The sequence below is a fragment of the Schistocerca americana genome, chromosome 7, assembly GCF_021461395.2.
Source record: "Schistocerca americana isolate TAMUIC-IGC-003095 chromosome 7, iqSchAmer2.1, whole genome shotgun sequence".
Taxonomy (NCBI): Eukaryota; Metazoa; Arthropoda; class Insecta; order Orthoptera; family Acrididae; genus Schistocerca; species Schistocerca americana.
The window spans coordinates 440,260,586-440,280,094 of NC_060125.1; the positions used below are offsets into that span (position 1 = coordinate 440,260,586).

At 42.0% G+C, this 19,509-nt stretch overlaps 1 pseudogene; it reads right to left on the reverse strand.

The window, feature by feature from the left end:
• Positions 1–10,258: 10,258 nt before the first annotated feature.
• On the reverse strand, positions 10,259–10,376 carry LOC124623289 (annotated as a pseudogene).
• Between the last annotated feature and the right edge of the window lie 9,133 nt (positions 10,377–19,509).

The window sequence follows — 19,509 nt, forward strand, 5'->3', positions numbered from 1 at the left end:
TACCTATTTACTCTTCAACGTTCTTCTGCAGTTACAATTAACAATTATATTTATTTATATTCAACACAGTATTACAAACTAAGAAAGCGAATCTTTGCACCAGGCCTGGGGTAAACATCCTTTTGTTATAGGCCAAAACTCCACACAAACAGAAATTATTATCATTATAACATTCTAAAGGAGAATTACAATATTTGTCACCCACTGTCATTATTAACTTGTATAATATTTTAGTGTAGAAAAATCATCACTATCATAACAATCATCATCATCATTCTCTTCACCAACGTCATATATTAAACATCAAAACATGAGACTAACATTCCACTAATTTAAATACAAAACATTCTAACACAAGGAAACACATTTTATTGTTATTAATTGGCCTTCCCTTACCACAGTTTTCTGCAGTTTTCCTGGTACAGGCTGTAATCCAGTTTCGACTTCATTGTGGGCTAGATGGGCCAGAAAATTATAATTAGACTGAAAAGTTCCAGAGGGGTTTTAACAGACGGACAAACAGATAATCTAGTAGCAAATGACAATTTTGTTTCTTGCGATTACATTACAAATTAACAATTTTCGGATTTTTTCCTTTATTCGTACTGTGCAACTTCGCTTCGTGCCAAATTTCATGATTCTAGGTCAACGGGAAGTTTCGATGAGTGAGTTTGCGAGTTTCAAAACATGTGACATAAATGGCCTTATCTTTTTTCCATTAATTTACACGTTAACATTTATTATAACGCCAAGGAACCATAGACCCTACTATACGACATAAATTTCAACTTGATATGTCTATCAGTTCTCGGAAAGAGGAATTATAACTGTCGGACAGATAGATGGACGGACAACAAAGTGATTCTGTAACGGTTACGTTTTTACCGGTTGAGGAACGGAACCCTAAAAGTAATTTATTTTTAAGGTACACCATATTCCTGCTAGTGGTGAATAGACTCATAAATGAGGCGGAATTTATAAGTTAGTTTAATGACATTACAGGGAAATATGGGTACCTTCAGAACGTCCTGTCGGTACACATCTCTAACGATTCCGCCGTCGCAGTTTCCTTTCCATAGCGGTGCTGAGTTGCTCTACGTAGCCGACAGCGCTTTCCGCTGACGGGGATCTGCACGTCTTCCATCTATTGGACAGCGGCCGGACTACGTCAGCGCCGCGGGCAGGTGTTGCCTTTCGCTTCCCGTGGCAGGCTGCCCGAGGGCACGGCTGCGGTCGCGTCGCCCCACGTCGGCTTACTCGTACCGGACGCCAGGTGTCTACTGTCTCCTGTCTGCTGCTTTTCTCGTCTGGGTGACATGAGACACGTTTGTCTTCAGTCTCCAACTGAGTCACAAGTCATATTAAATCTTCTAATGTAACACATAATGTAACATACACGGACCAGTCACGTCAATGTTAACTATCGCCAACGTTCGACGTAACGTGCAACCACCCACAGACGGCAGATTGCAGCACTAGCAGTGGAGTGTTGTAAAGCGTGTCGGGGGGACGCCGTAAACAGGGCAGTCGTTATCGTAATGCGGAAACAGTGCGATTTATCTGACGTCCAAATGGGAACGATGATTGGCATTTGGGCCAAGGATGGAAGCATTTACGAAACGGCTAAATTTGTAAACTGTTCGCGTGCCGCCGTCGTTAAAGTACACCGTATACGGCAAAATGGCGCCGAGGTAATTGTGGTGCACCACGGGCCAGGTGAACGACAGTAGCAGGCGAGCAGACGTGCAACTGTTGAGCAACTGATCGCCCAGATAAACCAAGAGGCTACCAACAGTTTCCTCAAAGATTGTTTAGAGAACGGTTTTGTTTACGGGCCTCCACAGCAGGCTCCTCATTTATAGACATATGCTGACTGCTGTTCATCAGCGACTAAGGCTGGGATCTGAGGAAATGGAAATCCACTGAGTGGCGATGGGTGGCCTTTTCGGACGAATCACGTTTATGCACAATCGAAAAGACTGCTGTTGATGTGTACGGCGTGAAAAATCTGAATGCCAACACCCAGCAATGAGGAAGGAGCATTTTGTCCTGGGGAATGGTTTCATGGTATTCCCTGAGTGATATCGTCATTCTGGATGGCATAATGGATTACCACAAGTATGCCTCTATCTTTTTGGACCATATTCAACCCTACATGCAGTTTGTTTTTCCACAACACAATGGCATGGACCAGCAGGACAATGCAACGTGTCACACATCTCTCAGTGTATGTGTGTGGTTTTAAGAGCACCAGCACGAGTTTACCGTACTCTCTTGGCCAACAAACTCCCCGGATTAAAACCCAGTCGAGAATCAGTGTGAATCAGTGCGACCACCTCGAGCGGGCTGTTCCCGCCATGGATCTTCAACGGAGAAAGCTAACGCAGTTGGCCACAGCATTGGAGTCAGCATGGCTCCATCTCGCAGCTGTCCGCACTACAAAAGGTTATTATACAGGCTTTTGACAGATGGTAACATTAATGTGACTGGATAGTGTGTATACAAGTTGAAACAGCTCAGATGGGCCAACCAAAATATACACTTTGTGTTAAAAAAGGTAGCCCAGATTTTTAGAGGTGGTAGTTTGGACCAAAACAAACAAGAATGTCCAGAAAAAATGGGTCCTAAAATGCATAATGTAAGAGCACTTGTTCGTCTATGCTGCTGTGAAACATATTTCTTTTATTGCAAGACAAATAGGATCTTACATAGTGCGAAACAGGTCGACTGGTGCAATGTATCGTCAGTTCCTGTCAAATGGCTTGGCTGTCCTGCCAGAGAAGATATTATTCCAACAACGGCTGGAGATGTGGTTCATGCATGATGGAGAACCAGCCCCTTTTCTAAGAAATGTCCGAGAACCCCTCACAGAGACATTCATTGGGTAATGGGTTGGTCAGGCACGACTAGTACGATAGCCAGTTCGTTCCTCAGATCTCAATTCCACTGATTTTTGGTTGTGACGACACTTGAAATGCAAGCCCCAATAATGATGTACAAACACTACAGGAACGCGCCATGAAAGCCTGCCAACGCATCCAAGGTCAACCTGAAGTTTTTCAAAAACGGCGTGGCAAAGATGCACAGTGCTCGTAACTCTTAAGATATTTGTTTTAGGGCCCATCTTTACGGACTGTTATCCTCGTACTGGTCAATAATACTGCTATTAAAAGATGTAATATTTTTAACACCCTGTATGTAACGAACAATGTGGCGAATATTATGACGTACTCAAGTAATTTCTAATTTCTTATGATACCAAATTTTTTTTTTTAATGTATACATTTTGCAGTGGCTTCGAAGAAGGCTTCAACAACGCATTAGGTGTACAACTTGATCAAGTGGTGGTGGTGGTGGTTAGTGTTTAACGTCCCGTCGACAACGAGGTCATTAGAGACGGAGCGCAAGCTCGGGTTAGGGAAGGATTGGGAAGGAAATCGGCCGTGCCCTTTCAAAGGAACCATCCCGGCATTTGCCTGAAGCGATTTAGGGAAATCACGGAAAACCTAAATCAGGATGGCTGGAGACGGGATTGAACCGTCGTCCTCCCGAATGCGAGTCCAGTGTGCTAACCACTGCGCCACCTCGCTCGGTTGATCAAGTGGTAACAAGATAACAGCGCACCTCAAACCACTGTCCCATTGTCGGGAGGAGAGGAGGTCCAAGTAAATATCTGTCCTACCAACCAAATGTAAGCACACTCCCACCTCAGGTACTGTTCATGCGTGTAGCTGTCCGTTTGAAGTCCGTCAGTCGGGGTTCTGCTGTTGTAGTGATCACTTAAATTGGTCGTGAAGCTATTCCTACTTTCGCAATGTACACGACGGCCAAAAAGATTGTATATGGATCTCGTTTATAGTTTGCTAGCGAACTTAGCAATGCGATGGAATTGCTAAATATGTATGGGAATTGGATATATGTGCTAATCTCTGTCTGCCCTGTCTCTCTGTTCGTCTCCTCCCCTCTCTCTCTCTTTGTCCACCACAGCCTCCTCCATCTCTCTCTGTGCAACATCTCCTACTTCCTCTCTTTCTCTCTCTGTCATTTTCCTTCTCCATCCTCTCTCTGTCCGTCCCCTCCCTACCCCTCTTTCATTTCCTGTCCCCTTTCTGTACACATTCTCGTTCCCCCCCTCTCTGACTTTGGTGTTTGAAAGGAAATTGGTATTGAAATCGCTTACAGTGAACGGGTAAATCGGTTGATGTCGTTGGTACACGGGCTGTGTGAGAGAGAGACTTCTCTAGGTGCTGCATCTGTGAGGACAGTAGCTTCAATGACAATATTTTGCATGGTTTTAATCTGCGAACGGTTAGGATTACAAATTTTTGAACGATTTGGATTCCTTAGAAGCATTATAATCGTAAGCCAGTAACCCATAAATACAACTTCCTTGTTTTCTGTTAAAACCGACTGTGAACAATAACAGGAAACTGCACATTCCTGTGTACACAAATTTTGTTTGAAATTATACATATGGGGAAAGCATAGAATTATACAGCAGAAATAATTTGTCTAAAAATTTAAATGCGAGGATATCATAGTTTCAATTGACTGAGAAAGAAAAGTAAATCACAGCACAACACAGCACTTTTTTCTCGCAGTAAGTTTTAACAGAAAATCTGTACAGTGTTCTTTAACAAAATATACATCCCATGTCCGTCTGAATGTTTATTAAATATTGTGCAAAAATTTGGAGCAAATCGACCAAGAACTTTTCGAGATATTTGCTAATAATATTTCCGTATTATACATACTGAAAATATTTAGTCTGCGGCCATCTAAATTTTGTTACAGTATCCTGTGAAAATTCAAGATATCGGGATTTTTTCTCACAACGTTTCCCTTTTATGTAGTTATGTATGTATATTTATATTCAGTATATATTAAAAATGTAGCATATCTCCGTCTGAACGTTTATTAGAGTTCCGTGTGAAAATTTTAAGTCAATCGCGTAAGGGCAAACAACCTTTTCCATTTATCTAGCATATGTATAAACCGTGAATATTAAAAATATATGTAACTTGTGTCCATAGAAAAGTTTATTAGATTGTCGTACAAAAATCTGTTTAAGTAGGTCAATAACTTTTCGAAATTTTTGGTAAAAATGCTAAACTACAACTTGTCTTTATACAGGGTGGTCCATTGATCGTGACTGGGCCAAATGTATCACGAAATAAGCGTCAAACGAAAAAAACTACAAAGCTTGAAGGGGGAAACCAGATGGCGCTATGGTTGGCACGCTAGATGGCGCAGCCATAGGTCAAACGGATATCAACTGGGTTTTATAAAATAGGAACCCCCAATTTTTATTACATATTCATATAGTACGTAAATAAATATGAATGTTTTAGTTGGACCACTTTTTTCGCTTTGTGATAGATGGCGCTGTAATAGACACAAACATATGACTCACAATTTTACACGAACAATTGGTAACAGGTAGGTTTTTTAAATTAAAATACAGAACGTAGGTACGTTTGAACATTTTATTTCGGTTGTTCCAATGTGATACATGTACCTTTGTGAACTTATCATTTATGAGAACGCATGCTGTTACAGCGTGATTACCTGTAAATACCACATTAATGCAATAAATGCTCAAAATGTCCGTCAACCTCAATGCATTTGCCAATACGTGTGACGACATTCCTCTCAGCAGCGAGTAGTTCGCCTTCCGTAATGTTCGCACATGCATTGAGAATGCGCTGTCGCATGTTGTCAGGCGTTGTCGGTGGATCACGATAGCAAATATCCTTCAACTTTCCCCACAGAAAGAAATCCGGGGACGTCAGATCCAATCCACCTGTCATGAAATATGCTATTCAATACCGCTTCAACCGCACGCGAGCTATGTGCCGGACATCCATCATGTTGCAAGTACGTCGCCATACTGTCATGCAGTGAAACATCTTGTAGTAACATCGGAAGAATATTACGTCGGAAGTCAGCATACATTGCACCATTTAGATTGCCATCGATAAAATGGGGGCCAATTATCATTCCTCCCATAACGCTGCACCATACATAAACCCGCCAAGGTCGCTGATGTTCCACATGTCGCAGCGATCGTGAATTTTCCGTTGCCCAATAGAGCATATTATGCCGGTTAACGTTACCGCTGTTGATGAATGACGCTTCGTCGCTAAATAGAATGCGTTCAAAAATCTGTCATTGTCCCATGATTTCTCTTGTGGCCAGTGGCATATCTGTACACAACGTTCAAAGTCGTCATCAACCAATTCTTGGTGTATAGAAATGTGGTACGGGTGCAACCGATGTTGATGTAGCATTCTCAACACCGACGTATTTGAGATTCCCAATTCTCGCCCAATTTGTCTGCTACTGATGCGCGAATTAGCCGCGACAGCAGCTACTTGGGCATCATCATTTGTTGCAGGTCGCGGTTGACGTTTCACATGTGGATAAACACTTCCTGTTTCCTTAAATAACGTAACTATCCGGCGAACGGTCCGGACACTTGGATGATGTCGTCCAGGATACCGGCAGCATACATAGCACACGCCCGTTTGGCACTTTGATCACAATAGACAACACGATTTCGACATTTTCCGCAATTGGTAAACGGTCCATTTTAACACGGGTAATGTATCACGAAGCAAATACCGTCCGCACTGGCGGAATGTTACGTGATACCACGTACTTACACGTTTGTGACTATTACAGCGCCATCTATCACAAAGCGAAAAAAGTGGTCCAACTAAAACATTCATATTTCTTTACATACTACACGAATATGTAATAAAAATGGGGGTTCCTATTTTAAAAAACGCAGTTGGTATTCGTTTGACCTATGGCAGCGCCATCTAGCGGGCCAACCATAGCGCCATCTGGTTTCCCCCTTCAAGCTAGACGAGTTTCGTTCTTTGTAGTTTTTTGGTTTGATGCTTATTTCGTGAGATATTTGGCCCGGTCACTATCAATGGACCACCCAGTATAATGGCGTACATTTTGATCGTGTGAAGCCCTCACGACGTGACTTTGCAAACATTATAAGAAAATGAAGAACTTGGAAGTATGAAGAATAAAATATGCCAACTGAAGAGAACAACAAGTGTTCAGAGCAATGCAGCTAACGTTATTTTAGGAGCGACTTCATGCAATTCACGTATTCCTGAGAGGTGGTTTCAACATGCGAGCTGGTTCAGACAAAGAAGTGTTCCGTGAATATTATAATGCAACTGGCTTAGTTCTTTAAACATTTCGCTCCATCGACAGCTTCAAACTTTGAAAATCGGTGCCTACGAAAACTGCAAAGTCCTCTGACTATTCTACGAAAATTTTTCTTTACGGGTGAGCCATCGTTTAGGAACCAGTCTTCACAATATGTACGAGAGGTCATATGAAACTTCACGTTGACTGTGAGAAGTGGATAAACTATGACCCCAGTCTGTCAACATGTGGTGCGGGCTTTTCGGGAACCGCATCATTGGTCCCCGTTTAAATGGTGGGATTCGCGCGTAAGTGCAGTCTTGGAGGCTTCGGAGCAAGTACAGGTTGCAGCGTGGGTACTTCCTTATTTAAAAGAAAAAAAAATCGTAAAAGAGAAAGAACCGGAGATGTCAGTTTAATTCTCTTTTGTTTGCACAGAGTTAAATTTAAAGTTTTACTTCATTAGGTTTGGAAAATTATATCTTGAATGTGGCCTCCGTCAGTGCATTTGAGGAGTCGAAATCTGGAATTTCGGTCCACTTGTCCAGCATGTCTCTGTCCATGTTGGCAACGGCGCCACGAATATTGTTCCGTAGCTCATCCACGGTCCGTGGACCTTTGCTGTACACCAAGGGTGTAAGATAACCTCATAAGAAAAAGTCACAGGGCGCATAAATCTGGCGAGCGTGCTGGCTACTGAAGGTCGCCCCTCAAAGAGATGAGACGTTGGGGGAAGTAAGTGTTCGCGCGAGAGAGTCATTGTCGTTCGTGCCGTGTGAATCGTGGCGCCGTCTTGTTCAAACCAGACATTCTTCACATCCATTTCTTAAAGTTCGGGAAGAAAAAGCTCCTATTTCATCTGGACGTGCCTCTGAAAAGTGACCATAACTGTTCCATCAGTTTCTTCGAAAAACAATGGGCCAATAATGCCAATTTCGGTTAATGCACATTTTGGTTAATGCACACCAGTCACACGCTCATGAAGTTCTCGGGGGTTCGCATCAATCCAATGCCGCACGTTTTATTTATTCACTCATGTAGGGCTTCGTCACTGTAGAACATAAGGACATCATGAAGCAGGTTTTCGATCAAGGTTTCACATGCATTGTTTCGTGAAATCAAGTGGAGTGGATTAAGTATATGCACCACTGCCAGTTTGTGTGGATGAAATTTCAAGTCTTCGTGAAGAATTCGTCTAACCGTGCGATCAGAAATTGCAAGCGCAACTGCGAGTTGCGTGCAGGTCGCTTTGGCCAATTCAAAATCGCCAGCCTTACTTTCTCTACGGTTCCTGGTGGTTCTTGAGGGACCTGATTTTTTTCTTCACGCTACCAGTATTCACAAACGTGTCCAATAATTGATTTTAGATCAGAAAAACGACTTGCAGGTGCGATATTAAACTATTCCCTGAATGCACTTTGGGTTGCTATAACCGAACGGTCACTCGCCACGGCGATCGCGCATTCCTCTCTCGCCCACTGCATGATCGCTACAAAAATAAAATAAATGACGTTACATCCCGACCTTTGGAATGCGCTCAGCCCATTGCAATAATAGTGCGTTTCAAATAAAGAGGTTCCCACGCCGCACCCATTGCTTAAAGTGGGACCATCTCCCCCTGCACCACGCCTACCCCTTCCTCAAAAGGTAGTCTATTTTACTTGAAATATTTTACTGAAGCAAAATAAAATCTTAACAATTTTCCCCTGAACTGACTATTCATCTCTGCATCATTGCACATAACAAATACTGCATGCTACAGGACGAACATTTTAATTAATTACAAAACCAAACTATTTCTGATGAGTAATTGTGGTTAACTAGAAAGATAATGTTTTTACGCGGATATTACTAAAAGCTAATTACTTGCAACACTGTACAATGCCACAAAAAATGAAATAACGACTAATACTGCACTGCAAGACAAAAGAAGAACAATAGATAAGGTCAAATAAGTACATAAGATAGAATATCCACGTAAAAATGTGAACTGCTAATGAAAAGTATTTGTTTAGTGATCTCAAACTCTTTCTTTACTTAAATGATCATTCGCCGCCTTGACGATTTTTGATTTGTGGGCGTTAGGCCTTGGTCTAGAGCTTGTTTTTGTGCCTGATGTTTCGTTCCCTAGTGCTGCAGCTATCATCAGAGCCTACAAAAACAGCAGTTTCAGACATAAACAAGCTCAGCAGGCCAAAGTGTATACACGTATCCGTGCAACAGTCGGTTCGTGATGTTACCAGACCGCTGGCAAAATCGCGAAGTCGGGGGTATGTCTTCTACATACACTGAAGCACCAACGAAACTGGTATAGATATGCGTATTCAAATACAGAAAAATGTAAACACATTTCACGAGTGCACCGTGGATATCAGGAATTCAGTAAAACATCAAATTTCCGACATCGCTGCTGTCGTAAAAAGATCTGCAAGAACGGGACTAACGGGGACTGCAGGAATGCGTTCAACGTGACAGAAGTGCTACTCTTCCGCAAATTTCACAGATATCAATCCTGGACCATCAACAAGTGTCAGCGTGCGAACCATTCGACGAAATATCATCGATATGGGCTTCCGGAGCCGAAGGCCCGCTCTGTCCTTGATGACTGCACGAGACAAAGCTTTACCCCTCGCCTGGGCCCGTCAACACCGACATTGGACTGTTGATGACTGGAAACAAGTTGCCTGGTGGGACGAGTCTCGTTTCACATTGTCTCGAGCGGATGGAGGTGCCATGGACCCTGTATGTGAGCAGGGTATTGCTGAAGGTGGTTGAGGCTCTGTAATGGTACGAGTACCTCAGTGCATGCTTTTCGACTCTGGTTTTTATACAGCTTTAGGAAAGCTTTTCCTCCCTATAATTTATCCCTAAAAGCTAAACTCCGCCCGAACAGACCTTGGAAGGCCCAAAGGTACCGACCGGCCGCCGTGTCATCCTAAGCTCGTAGGCGTCACTTGATGCAGATATGGAGGGGCATGCAGTCAGCACACAGCTCTCCCGGCCGTATGTCAGTTTCCGAGACCGGAGCCGTTACTTCTCAATCAAGTAGCTCCTCAGTTCGCCTCACAAGGGCTCAGTGCACCCTGCTTGCCAACAGCGCTCGGGAGACCGGATGGTCACCCATCCAAGTGCGAGCCCAGCCCGACAGTGCTCAACTTCGGTGATCTGATGGGAACCGGTGTTACCACTGCGGCAAGGCCGCTAGCAACTTATCCCTACCTTCATCATTTCAAATAGTGATTTCTGGTGAATACTGAAACAATTAACTACAATCGACGGACTGATACTAGAGTTGTAAAACTACCATAGGCTACTGTAGACTAGCATATATAAGCGTTGACTACGGTAGTTTTCATATTATCTTTGGTCAATTAAGGTCCTACCTGCATTACCTGTACATGAAGGCCGCTCGGAATGGCCGCGCGGTTTGAGGCGCCATGTCACATATTGCGCCGCCCTCCCGCCGGAGGTTTGAATCCTCCGTCCCTTGGGCATGGGTGTGTGTGTTGTTCTTAGCATAAGTTAGTTTAAGTTACTTTAAGTAGTGTGTAAGTCTAGGGACGGATTAGCTCAGCAGTTTGGTGCCCAAGGAATTCACACACATTTAAACATTTTGTACATTAGGTGTGTTGAGTACCTATTGGGCGTTACCTCGTTTGGAAATTTGTGATAAGGTCTTATGGGACCAAACTGCTGAGGTCACCGGTCCCAAAGCCTACACACTACTTAATGTAGCTTAAACTAACTTACGCTATGGACAACACACACCCATGCCCGAGGGAGGACTCGAACCTCCCGACGGGGGGAGTCGCACGGACCGTGCAAGGCGGCTAGACCGCGCGGCTGTTACCTCGTAACAGACACTTTGTTCATGTATGCGATCAGTTCTTTATTAGATTCCCCTAAAAGCTGGAAGCTGTGAACTGTCTACAAACTGAATGAGGATATATAAAGGGCCCGGCAACCTATGGAACATTATTATTCTACATAGTTATTCTCCTGTCTGTTACTTAAGAATGAACAGTATTTATAGCAAAACTGAAGTTGCCGATGTTTAATTCAGGCTGTATTGAAAAATTCTTGATATTTAATGTGAAACAGGGGGATGCTGTAGTAAAAATAAAGAAAACAATACAGTAAATGAAAAGCACCAGTTTGCTTTTGTTCTAGATCAAAAGCAATTGGTGCTTTTCATTTATTATAATGCTGTTCTACCACGAACCGTCGGAAGATTCTGTTAAAACAATAGATTTACCACATAGCGCTAGAAAACGCAGTTTCTCCAGCAAAAAGGTAAAATAACACAAAAGCTGCCAAGCAAAAATGTATCAAACATCGCTTTAATACTTGGTCGAACTCATGTAACACATGTTTCTGTTATTCATAAGCGACTTCTGCATTTATCAATAGTAACAGAACACTCTTGCGTTCTATTGAGGATAAAATAATAATAATAATTATATATTTTTATGATTGTAAATGTTAACTGTACTTGCATCAAACAGATTTCTTTGGTTACATAAAAGTGCAGAAGTTACATAATCACCTAATTTTTATTACTTATAAAACGCAATTTATGTTCTGTAACGATATAAAATACGCGACGGACTAACACAGAATGATGTGCAGTTCTAATTATGTGCAAAACAAACAACCAAACAAACAAAGAAACAAAGAGAAATCGTCGGGTCCCAGTTTCCATCTTACACATTCATTTACGTTTCTTTCTCTACCGATTCTACCAACGCTACCGCTAATCCTAACGTTTAATATTTATGTAATGTACTAAAACGACTGAACTGTAGGTTTGGTAGAGCACAACTCTCCTGATGATTTCATATAAAGACCCTGTGGGATAACTTCAGACATCAGACCATCGCACTTTATAATAAGCTTCATACCCCTAAAACCTCCTACGATGTCTTGGAAGCAACTGTGATTGAGCTTCCGCAAGGTGCGAATGCCTTTGTTGACGCCCGCCGGCCGTGTGATGGCTTCACTTTTAACAGCCTCGCACTGGGTCGCTGATGACGTCACGACGGGGCGTTTAGCGGAGCGTTATCGCTGTTACAGCTGCAGACACGTCAGTGTTTACTCCCTTCCTGCCGTGTGAGGTCGCGCTTTACTTAGACCTGCAGCTCTCCCGCATGCATCTCAGCGTGAGGCTGTTGGCCTGTCAAGCGCTGTTTATAACCGAACCGCGTTTCGCCCAGAAGCGATATGTTTGCAGTTTTCGAAGAGGGCAAACTAGCTAGTGCCCGTTTTGGGAAGAGGGCGTCGACGGTAATATGAAGTTATCCTGAAATACACTCTTTGAAGTTCTTAAGGTAGCAAGGGTGAGTTGTAAAGCAGTTATAGGAGTCGAAGGACATGAAAAGGGGGTGAGACACGGTGGTGGCCTATGAACGTTGTTATTTTAATGTTGGCACTGAATAGGCTGTGACGAAAATCAAGGGGAAAGTCGGATACGAAATTGATGCTCAGGGAGAAGAAATGAAACTTTGAGTTTTTGCCAATGACATTATAATTCTATCAGATACAACTAAAAGACTTGGAAGGTCACAGGACTTGGAAAGTCAGCTGACGAAGTCGATAATGCCTTGAAAAGTGGCTGTAAGATGAGCATCAACAAAAATAAAACAAGAGTAACAGAAGGTATTCGAACAGTATCAGACGACTCTGAGAGAATTAGATTAGGAAAAGAGATATTACAGGTAGTAGACAAGAGGTGGAGAAAGTGTTTTCCAATAAAATTAAGAGGGTTCAGATTTATACAGCCACCCACGGGCGTCATGTCCGACAATGCTGTAACTCCTCAGGAACTGCCGGCCACTGTGGCCGATCGGTTCTAGGCGCTTCAATCCGGAACCGCACTGCTGCTGCGGTCGCAGGTTCGAATCCTGCCTCGGGCATGGACGTGTGTGATGTCCTTAGGTTAGTTAGGTTTAAGTAGTTCTAAGTCTAGGGGACTGTTGACCTCAGATGTTAAGTCGCGTAGTGCTTAGAGCCACTTGAACTAGTTGCACAGCAACTTCCCGAATACCCTGTATTCTGTGGACTACAGATTTACATTTACTCGAGGAAGCAAGTAGTTTGTTCTGAAGCTAGAAAAGAGAGAACAGGTTCGAATCCTGCCTCGGGCATGGATCTATGTCATGTCCTTAGGTTAGTTAGGTTTAAGTACTTCTAAGTGCTAGGGGACTGATGATCTCAGAAGGTAAGTCCCCTAGTGCTCAGAGACATTTGAACCATTTGAAAGAGCAGACAGGTATTGATCAACATGTCCCCCAACTTAACAGTCATCATTCTAGTGAATGAACATTTTCTGATATTTAGGAAAACAATATTGGACTGGTAAGAACAATGGCAAGTGCCTTTGAGACTTGTTTGTTAGACCGTAGGGTGAGTATGTAGCACCAGACTGCGGACCAGCGGTTCCTTGCGTGAGCTGAAGGTAATTTATGCCTTGCGAGCGGTAAGCGTTACGATCTGTATATTAAAGACTTCCATTACTCGTACGAGACCTCTAGCTCTTACAGCACTATCGCCAAAATGGCGTCCATCACCAGGTCCGTTCTGACGGACGTTGACCTGCTCCACACCCATGACAGTCGTCGGCTGCTCCAGAAAACTGACACGTGCGGTGGAGAGATCCTCGGCTGGGTGCTACTTAATGACTCGGTCCCAACAAGGAAACGCCGCATTGTCGTTGTTTTTAGTATTTCTATTGTCAACTCTAATGGATGCTGTTATACAAAAAACTAGCGAACCCGGCAGAGGTTATCTTGCCTCCACGTTTAGTTACCTCTGTGTGCATAAAAGATTGGACAGGCGCGAGCGGAACTCGCGCACTGTCTGTTCCGTACCGATTTAATTATGCATGCAGACAGTTCATCCATTCCGGGAATCGAGAATCTCGGCAATTTTGCCTGTTATCGACACTGACACTCACAAGCCACCTGTCCCATGGATTCCAAGTGTTTGAATTTCAAGTGTGAACTTTTTTGTCGTGTGATGTAAGTATGCGTTAACAATTTTCTGATCTTTTCCTTTACTTGTGCTGCGAAACCTTGCTTCTTCCCAAATTTCAAGATCTTACGTCAGCAGGAAATACGCTATAGGCTTTTGCGAGTATCAAATTACGCGACATAGATAGCCGCATCTTTTGATTCCATTGACTTACGAGCTTAACGTTTTTGCGCCACCAAAAGACCATGGACCTCAGAAAGTAACATAAATTTCAAATTTATGTGCCTGTCCGTTCATGAGAAAAGGGCATTTTAACAGACTTCCATCAGGACGACTGTGGGATAAGATGACAATTTTGTTCGTGGGACATAACTACAAATTAACAATTTCGGAACTTCCCCTTTACTTGTACTGTGAAATCTTTCTTGTTGCCAGATTTCATCATTCTAGACCAACGGGAAGCACTCTATGGGTTTTGATGAGGGCGTTTTGAAGTATCAAAATATGTAACATAGAAGACCGTGTCTTTGGTTTGCATTGACTTAGAAGCTTAAGTTTGATATACCACCAAGGGACCCTACACCTTAGTATGTGACATGAATTTCGAATTGATGCGTCTATCCGTTCCTGAGGAAAAAGCGTCTTAATAGAAGGATAGACAGACAGACAGATAGTCTAATAATAAATGTTAAAAATATTTTGTCATGTGTGATCATTACAAATTAACTATTTTCCAATTTTTTCTTTGGTTCTTGCCTCTTGCGAAATTTCATGATTCTATGTCAGCCAGAGGTACCTTATAGGTTTTAGTGAGTAGATTTGCGAGTATAAAAATATGTGACATAAAAGTAAGTATCTTCTGGTTGCTTTGACTTGGAAGCTTACATTTATTGCACCGCTAAGAACTATAGAACTTAGTGTGTGACATTCAACTTGATACGTGTACCCGTTCGTGACAGAAAGGGGCCTTAACAGACGCACCACTAGTGTCTGATAACAAACGACAAAAAAACATTATTTCGTGAGATATCATTACAGATTATCGGTTTTTCGATTTTTTCTTTGATTGTACTGTGAAACCTTGCTTCTTGCAAAATTATACGATTCTGTCAACGGGAAACAGTTTTTGTTTAGTTTGCGAGTATCAAAATGTGTGGCGTAAATGACCGTGTGTTTGATTGCATTGACTTGGGAGCTTCAAAGCTTCAATATTTTACGTCGCCAAGGGAACGTAAGCCTTACTTAATACGTGACATAAATTTAAACTTCACACGTCTACCCGTTTCTGAGAAAAAGGGTTTTTAAAAGTCGAACAGACTGACGTACAGACAGACAGATGGACGACAAAGTGATCATCTAAGGGTTCAGTTTTTACCGGCTGAGGTACGGAGCACTAAAAATGATGATGTGCTTCATGTTTTGTGACAGAAGAGGCGTCCAAAAATGGTTTAGCTGTCTGTGACACCAATTCTTTCGCCTCTAAACAAAAGAAGAATGGAATGTCATTCCCTTGCAAACAAAAGAAGAATATTCATGTCTATGTCCAGAATTCAACAAAATGAAACTGTTATTCCATTTCAAATGCAGTCATCAGTTAGTAATCATAGTCACAATCACTATTTGTTATTATTGAGGACTGAGGCATCGAAATGATTTTTGTTTTCGATTGAACGGTATAGTGATGTGCTGCAGCGTCATCTAGTGGATAGCATAAAAACCTTCGCCATTGAAATATATACATCTGTGACTACTTTTATGGTAATCGGTCAATGGGTGTCGAAGACTTAATCTCAAAAAGATACATCAACATCTGTTTTTATATATATATGATAAAAAAATTACAAATAAAGCTAGGTCACTTTTACAAGCGAATTCTGATTCAAAAGATTTTTTACTTGGCTGACTCTAACCACGACCTACCTCCTCTGTATCTTTGGGCTCATGATGTCACCCTTTGTGGAAAAGAATCTAACGATCACCGCCGTATTAATGAAAACTAATAATTGTACATTGAAATGACTTATTAAAATTCAAAAATAATTCCGCATATACGAACAACGTGATCTAATTTTTGTATCACAGAAAATAGTTATTCAAAATTCAACACTTATTTTAATTAGTAAAATATTCGGTAAACAAATTGTGGATTAATTGTAATTTAGATCCATTCTCTCTACTTTCGCTCTTCTCATATCATTGCAGATCTGTTGACCGAAACATCACGAGCAGAGTGAAAATATAAACGGTGATCTCTGTACAGATTTTGGACGGTGTTTGTGGGATCCATTTCTGTAGAGACCATAATGTGTACAGTGGCAGAGTTGCAGCCGAGGCACACGGAAGAAGACAAACTGGATACTCTCCACTAACCCATGTTCGTCGCGTACAGCCCAATGCGTAAGAAAAACGGAAAATTCGAAAAGTATGTCAGGTATATCCGGACTGGGATTGAACCTGGATCCTTCCGTAAACGAGTCAAAGTTTACATCTGTCCAGGACTCCCTTCCGTAGAACTGACTGACATGGAGCTGTGATTAAAGCACTAGACTCGGCAACAGGCAGTTTCGTACTACCGTTAGGGTATTCAAATTCGAACGAAAATTCAAAATACTTTTCTGCTGTGGCATTTGAAAGAAGCTTCTAAGAGAACTTCATTACAAGTATTGGACTTGATCAAGTTGCATCAGGCACTATCAGAAGAAAACTTTCCACAAACGTCTGCCCTATTATATCACAACTAACCCAGGTACGGTTCTTGTGTTTCTTATCACGATTGTCATATCAAGTGCTCAAAATGTTAACCTTAAGCACTGCTACATTGTATAAAGTTATTATGGAGAGACAATTGCATTTCATCCGGTGGTTATGGCTGTCTAGGCTCGTGTTGTAAGGCATTCATACCTTCGGGAGTTGTCACTGCTTCCTAATAGAGATCCTGTTTTAATTTTCGCTGCAGAGAAAACTGCAGAAGTGTTAGGTGAGTTTGCACACCATTTTACGTTTCCTAAAAGACCGTTCCAATGCTCTCCAAATGCTCTCTTAACAGGATCTGTGCAGAATAGGAGGGCGTATCGGTACCTAATGAGGACATTAAATAAATTGAACATTTTTATTTGCTAAAATATTTTCGACTACACGCAGGGACTTCGTTAGAGGCGTGCGTAAAGAAAAACGAAAATGAAATTAATTTAAGAGTAATGTCGGTAACACTGGCGTAGAAATTCTGTAGTAATAAAGAGACTCTTTGTTCTGTGTAATTAGAATGAAAAGATTTTATGTGTTAATTATTGTACAAGAACAAAGAATTCACTATTAGGTTTCTCTTGTTCTGGAATGCACACAACGTTCGGACATTGAACACTGTAATTCTGTATTAATTTAATAATTGTTAAAATATGCGAGTAATATAGAAAGAACTATTACTGTTTCATTTAAGGAGACAGTGCTTTCCCATCCAGGAAGTAGTAACTTTTCTACTTTTCAGTGACCGCAGCAGAGCGGAATGATCGCGGCAATAAGTCATTGTTGTCCGCCATTACCGGCCGTAACATTTCTTCTACTATTTTCACAGCTGCTCTTTGAGCGGCCTTATATGAATATATTAATAACTTTAAGGTTTTGCAGTTTTGTAGTAATTTGTACATTACAACTTCAGTGATTCCAATAGGCCGCTTCACGACGATCGATTACCACTTCAGAGACAATATTTTGAGGTAAAAGATAATTAATAATTTATGTTTCGTTACTAAGAGGCAACAATATTTCGCCACGAATAATAATATTTTCTCATGCTCAAGTTTATCAAACAAGTCCAGAGATGTTTAGGTTCTCGTTAAATCACGTAAACATCTTACGTGTAACATTGTAAGACGCCTCACACCACGCATACTTAGCAAGGCTGTGCGCCGTTTTTTTAAACAAAAGTTATTTTAGTTAATGAATCAGAGCATATTTCCGTATATTGTCCCCCGTTTGTAATTAGTATTCTATCCTTTTCTGTAGTATATATTTCGTATCGTACAGTTTAGTATAATTTCTCCCCTTCAGCATAAGCACTCGGTCTTCAGGCCACAAGTGGCCCATCGGGTACAGCCTACCGCCGTGTCATCCTCAGTTGAGGATGCAGGTAGGAGGGGCGTGTGGTCAGCACATCGCCCTCCCGGTAGTTATGATGGTTTTCTGTGACCGGAGCCGCTACTATTCGGTTGAGTAGCTCCTCAATTGGCATCACGAGGCTGAGTGCACCCCGAAAAATGGCAACAGAACATGGCGGTCTGGATGGTCACCCATCCAAGTGCCAACCACGCCCGACAGCGCCTAACTTCGGTGATCTCACGGGAACCGGTGTATCCACTGCGCCAAGGTCGTTGCCCCCCTCCAGTTTACATGCCACGAAAACCAGTACAAGGGACATTCGTCGTAACACACTGATTACCTTTACGTCAAGTGGGATGTCTTTCAATAGCTGTGGCAGTTGGGAACTAAACAAAATCTTGCATAGATATGCCACAACACCGTGCACTGTTCGCAGTTAACATGCGGAAAAGTGTAACCAAAAATTCGGGAGTCATTGCCATGAAACTGTAGGTGCAGCGAAATGTGAAGAGGTTGAAACGCGGTGGAATGTAGTGTCCGCAGAACACTCGTTTCGTTGACCCCTCTCGTACTTCCTAGACGCCCCCAAACGGCATTTGCATGGTGTGTTACTGCTGCTAAAATTCTAATGTCATTTCTTTCATCAGTTGCTCTTCTTTTACCTTGGTGTACTTTATTATCCTCACTTTCAATTTCTAGAACATTTTTTATAATGTTTGCAAAGACAGATCGTGAACGTTTGTCACGATCAGGGTACTCTTCAGTATTCAACCGTACCGCTGCTGTAATAATTTGACGATATTCGCCACGAAAGACATTCACCTTTTCTACTGTCGTATACACTGTTAATGTCTCAATAGCTTTACGAGCAAGTTGTATCATTGCTACAGCAGTAGAACACAGGTAACCAAAACAACCATACTTGAGTTATGCGTTTGCTTACATTTTGTATAATAGAGAAGACGATTGTGGAACCTCTTCTCCTGATGATGGGACAGCAGCGCTGTTATCTTGATACTATTTGATCAAGTTACACACATTTAATGTAGCTGAAATGCTCTTAGAAGGCTCTTTCACATACCACAGACAAAAAGCATATGGTTCTAGTATTAAAAACCAAGTCAGTGTCATAATTCTACGACTATAAATGATAAAAATTACTTCGAACGTTAGGAAATTCGCCATATTGTTCGCTATAAATTGGCGAAAACCGCACCTCGATATATTTATTCATTCTATATATATTTGGGGTGGCGTGTTTTAAATGCCTCAGGC